Source organism: Pagrus pagrus (genome assembly GCF_965226575.1).
Source record: "Pagrus pagrus genome assembly, chromosome: 24".
Taxonomy (NCBI): Eukaryota; Metazoa; Chordata; class Actinopteri; order Spariformes; family Sparidae; genus Pagrus; species Pagrus pagrus.
The window spans coordinates 6,411,566-6,417,779 of NC_140206.1; positions in this window are offsets into that span (position 1 = coordinate 6,411,566).

A 6,214-nucleotide genomic window follows, 5' to 3' on the forward strand; every position below is an offset into this window, starting at 1 on the left:
TCTCCTCTGATGTTTAGGAATGTGATCTGGCAGCTTGCGAAACAGCGAAGCCAAACCGCTGAGCGTCCCGTTCTTGATGGAGATGCTGTAATGTTTGTTGTCTTAACCTAGTTTTGATTACAGTGGAATCTGTCAGCCTGCCGTATCTCTCGCTGACGTCGGTGCTGATTTGGATTCGCTAACTCCAAAGCAGTTTGATATCCAAGCCTGATTTCATAAATCCTGCCCGCTCTCGCTTTAGTGCAGGTTGGCCTGGAAGGAACGAGGTTTCTGGCAAACTCCATAAATAGCAGCGCTTTCTCTTTTGTGTCTCTCTCTCTTGCATAGTCTGACCTGGTTGTGCTTTAATTAGTGCGTATTGATGATCCATCCGTTTAACCGCTACCTATTATCTCGTCTTTTGTTTTTGAGTGCTTTGAAACAAGCACGGCATTCGCACACACTGAAATGTTCCTCCTCGGTGTCAGTTTCACTTTTGGTATTAGCCCATTATGGAAATTAATGTTCATGGCTTTTCAGTTGTCGTGTGTTGTGGAAGCAAAGCTGCGAAGTCGAGATAAGAGACAAACTGCCAACGTGATGCTAGAGTGGCCTAATACATTTAAGAGCTTGAAGGGTTTTTATTACATTTGTGAATTAGTCAAACAACATATAAAAGTAGATCGTCAACATACAACGAAACAAAATATATCAGTGACCTCGTAGATAAGGTGTGTACTGTGATTACAACTTCTTTATACGCTTTCTACACTTTTAAAACTCCTCCAAACTGCTTGAAATGAAACATCATTTTCAGCCTCTCACTGGCTCACTAGCCAAATAGTCATGGAGAGACTGTTTTTCTTTGGTCACAAGTATTTCTGTCTTGCCTGTGTTGACATTTGGTCATCCGGTGGGCTTTAAGGCATCTGTGTCATTCGGCTTTGCTAATTCGTGTCGTTATGTGTCATTGGCATAGCTGCTAAAATTGGCATAATGCTCCCTGATGACGCAAACACAGGGAACCATGAAGAGTGAGGAGGTCACGTGACCAAGTCGCTTCCTGTTTGACTCCTAATGGTTTTGATTTCATTGTTAGATTTGGCGTCTTTTGCTGAAGGTTGTTTTTTTCCTTACCTCACATAAAACCATCAAGCGTCTGTCTGGTGTCGTACAACTAAAATTGAGCTGTATGTCAAAATGATGTGGTAGCATTGAGTTACATTACTTCCAGTTCCTTTATCTGACCTCAGCTTTGTGTAGATGTAAGAGGAGAAGTGGTTGAGGCAGGCTTATCAGGCTCTGCTCTTAATATATTTTCCAGAGAAAAATACCTCCACACAGTCATCCCCAGTAGCAGCTGAGTGAGAAGACCGGGGCTGGTAGAGTCTCACGTCTGCTATTCATGTTGTCTTTTTCTCTCCCATCTGGGATTGTAGACGAGAGGCATTTGAGGCTATATAGCACAAAGCTCTTACATCTATACTGTTCTGGTGAACGCCATCTGTTCTAAAGCAGTCGCTTTCTCTGAAAACAATCCTAAATTTGTTGTAAAAATTGCTGTAAGAGTCAATAGGGAGCTTTTCCCTCGCTAAGAATTTGGCCTGAAACAAACACCTTGGTTGGGAATGTCGAGCAGGTGCGTGAAGTCCCTGACTCCCTATTTGGGTGAATTTACTAAGATCTTTTTTGGCCAAGTCGCGGACCACGATGCTCAGGAGATATCATGTTTTTACCACTTTGTACTGAAAGGCGCTTGGCTCTTAAACCAACAGACCTATTACTGGTCTGTTGGTGTTCTTAATACAAAGACAGACTTAACAGAGGAAGCACTGGTGAAGCACCGGCCACTGCCAGCGTTAAGCTTGTGCCTGGCAGTAACACCAACCAGTGTGCGTCAGAGAGATGCTCTCATGGGAATTGTAGGTGTCACCAGCCAATGCTTTTAAAAATTGGGACAGCAGTAGCATTAACAAGGAGTTCCTCCAGCACACTCAGGCTTTATTTTCTGAGAAATGATGCCGGGTAAAGTCCATTCGGTTTAGTTTGACACACCATGAGTACAAAGATAGTAGATGGAAAAGCTAGATCAGTCCGAGGAGGCAAAGATGTTCTCACCCTTCTGGTTCTGCTTCAGTTTACTGCTATAGTCTGAGAGCTCTCTGTATTTTGCTCTCCAAATTGGCTTCAATCTCGACTCTCGGTTTGACACAGCCAGTGCACTCAGAAGAGCTTAAAGAGAGGGGACGACATCTCGTTCAGTGTGATTTAAAGCTAAAGATCCTGTAAGAGACTCGCAGTGAGTACGCTGTAGTTCACATGTAAGAGGGATGACCTGAAAGTCCTGCGGTGTCAATTACACGCCTGAATAAAAGAAATAACTCATCGTCTTTGCTTTGCCGGTTTGCATCAACAAGCTATCGTGGTGACAGATTGACGTGTTGCCACACGAGGTGATGGTATTTAGAGCATTGACGATGTCGCAGCTCACACGGAGGAAAAATACAACTTATGTGCACTATAAGTAAGCAGGGAAAATCAGGGTGAACAGGTGACTTTCTGGGATAATTTTCTGTGGAAAATTGCACATCTTCCAGCTAAAAGGCTCATTTAAACGCATAGAAAAGGTCCTTTTGATAGTTTGAATTGGAGTACAGTAAGTACAGCAGCGCACTGTGGGAAACGTCGACTCCCAGTAGGCTGAGAAACATACCGTTCCCATAATGTGGTGGGCTGGAATTTGACTCATGATTGTGGTTATATTCACCTCCTCGTTGGTCGCCGCTGTGTTTCTCATTACTCTACATGCTACGTTTGTTGTATAGTTTATATGACAGTAAAAAAGAAGAAGTCACAGGTTTGGTAGTTGTATTCTTGTGACGGCTGAAGACAATAGATCTTTGTCTGCTCAGGCTCCTCTGGAGGAGGAGGAATGACTTAACGCGGCAAATTTCCCCCCCCCACATGATCTGAAGTTTTCACTGCCCCCGCCGGAGACGAAACTGCAATGAGAAGTAGCTTAAAACAATCTAAAGGTTCCAGTTCCTCTGTTCACAAAGCCCCATGGATAAGCAGATCCATTGTCCATAAGCAGAGTTATGGTTAGCAACGTGGCGGACGAGGAGCTAATGCCAAAAAAATCTAGTTTCAAGGTCCAATTTTTAAGATAGCTGATGATTGAGTTTCATTCCCAACTCGTCAAATACTGACCCTTGGTGGTTAGTGGCCGGCCCGACAGACTAACCCAATTCGTAGGTTATTTCAACATGATGATATTGGCATAACTATTGTTCGGTGGCAGCTTTGTCTGTGTATCCAGGTCAATTTAAGTTCAGTCCTCAGTTTTAAGGAACTTTTACGATAAAGTATTTGGTTTAAAAGTAGATCCTTGGCTTTAATTTGAGGCCTTGGCTCTACAAAGACAAACATTTTCCCATGATTTGTTTGTCAAGTGAAAAGTCAGTATTAAGGTAATTGAGTGGCACTGTGGTATCACCGCAGCATAAGGCAACCAGGCTCAGTAAACACATTTTTATCTTTGCCAAATAAACTTCAGACAGCTTGTCAGTATCAGAGTATAAACAGCATCTCAGTCAGCGGTGTTGGAATCACCATTTATCTGTCTGGTGACTGTCTCGGGCTGGATTTACCCTCTCCCTGTTTGACTGCTTTTCTCTGTGTCAATCAGTGCCGGACTTCTATCAAATAGTAACAGCTATAAAAAACACAGGTTGCATTTTAAAATTCCTCTACGTCACACTTGGTACAAAGGTCAAGACAGGACGAGTACGACAAGGGCAACGTGCAGCGGAGTGAAACATTTACAATATATCTTAAGGACATTTTAAATGACTTTTAATGTAGAAACCCGTAAAGAAAATATCTTTGCAGCTGTGTAAAATGGGAAAAAGTCATACAAGATCTTTGCTATGGGCTTGGTCTGCTCAAATTACAAAAAAACAAACAAATTATACCATCTCACTTAGTGGTATTTAACCGTTTATATAGTTTTGTTCTTATCTTCTGAGGTTTCTCCCTCATTCCCAGTTATAATGGAGGTGAATGGACAGATATTTGCCGAAATGTTGTACAACAAAACCCAAAGTATCCGCATGGCTATATCCAATGTGAGGTAAGTGAGAATATTTTACTCATTTTTCCAAATTAGGTGAACTGACCCTTTATTTTCCTATCTATTGTACCAGTTCTTACACAAAACAACAATTCTTCCTGCGACATCTGTATTAAATCCAAATATAATTATAGTTGCTGGATTACACCACATGCTTTGTGTACGTTTACCCTGATAGTACTACTCTTCTGCTCACTACTACAGCGGCATTCAAAGGCCATGTTTTACGTCTTCAGCCCCCCCACTGTTTATGTATGGCAGACATTGTTTGAGGTTAAACAAGAGCCCTATACTGCATTAATCACGCAGTTAAAACCCCCATCAGCAGCATAAAAACTCAGAGGGAGCCACTTAGTCTCAATCATGGTTTGCTGTTTTGGTTTCAGTGATGCTGGAGTGACATCACAGCGGCGTGGGAGGTTGATTTCCCAAAGACTCAAGCGCGCTTAAGCCCAAATCCCGTGTGTGAAGGTGTAAACAGAAATTCTCGCAGTGTGTAAATGTGTTTGAGTGGAAGGTGTGGCCATATGGCATTGTGTGGCTGAAGACACAGGTATGCGCACGCACATCTATAGCGGCTGACATGATGTGCCATGAAGCACATGTTGTTAGTTAGTTTGCATCCCAATGAATTACAGCGGATTATCATGAGGAACTGCACCACAAGCCAATTTCCACTGGTTTTCTATTGTGTTGTGGCGAGCTGCAGCCATTATCCGAGTGGATACGCAGGAAAAATGGGTTTCTATTTTATTTTGAACTGTCCCCGTAAGGGTTTTCTTAACCTTTCTCCCTTTCTCTATCTCTTACATCACTGTCCTCCTTCGCCTGGATCTATTTCATCCCCCTGAATAGAATGGGAACAAATTAAATTCAATACACTGCAGGCTGCACTGTCTCTGGGCCTCTGTAACACTAAAGTAGCAACAAAATGAGCTCGCACAACAACAAGAACAATCTCTAATCTATCTCTTACCCCCCCCCGCGCTGCTTTCTCTTTCTCTCCCGTCACTCCCCTCATCGTTGCACTATAACGTCCCCCTCCTCCCTGCATAGTCTAGCGACCATAAACAGTCGGAAGTTTACTACAAACACGTCCAACAACCCCCCCCCGAGCCAGCAAGGACAGTCCCTCCTCCTCCTCCCTGCGAGTCACAATGAACAGGAAGAGCACTATGTGGTATCGTGGAGACTTCAGGGTCATGAGTGTCCTTCGGCGCTGCACAGGTGGCCGCCATAGATCCGCGATGACATTGTGACTCCGAAAGCTTCTGTCACAATTTGTGGCATTTAACTTTCCACCACCTTGATGACCAGTTGAGAAATCCCTGTCAGCTCAAGGACACGCTGTATTTCAGCGTCGTTAGGTTGCTCAATCATTTATTTGAAACCCTATTTATGTCTGCTAACCACAGGAATACTTAGGTGGGGCTCACAACTGTTTCTGTTCCTGTTAGTATGTCAGCTGAAGCAGTTGAATAAGTATTTGTGTCCTAGTTTTGCAGCGGCGGATGTTTGTCCTAAATGTTAGCACCTAAATCTCACCTGAGAGCTTAGAGAACCCACAAATTGGGCCTCAATTGGGATTTTTCCCAGGACGATTAACGTATATTAATCCGTTTGCCACTGTATGGGAGCAGCGGGCAGTCGGCCAAGGACATTTTTAAGCTCGCTCAGTGTTGCAGCAATGTGAATCTATGCTAAACACAATGTGTTCAACTTGTGAAACAATAGTATACTTTACTGTGTCAGAAATATATTCCAGGTACTGAAACTTTAGTGCAAATATACTTATACTTTTTGTTGTTTATAAACAATTTGTAAGTGTACTTCAAAATAGTTCAAATACAGTAATTCAACAATAGGTTAAGTGGTATTTTAGTGTAATTCTTAACAGTCTAGTTTGTTGTAAGTATGTTATATGTTTATGCAAATACTCATAGTAGTAATTTAGTGTACTTATAAAAACTATACTATCTTTATGTCCTTTGCAATACTTCATGACATACTTGAAATTGTTCCACTTTAACACATACAAATACACTAAACACAACTTTATGCTAACTAATCACTGACATACTTGAAGTGTACTGTATACTCTGG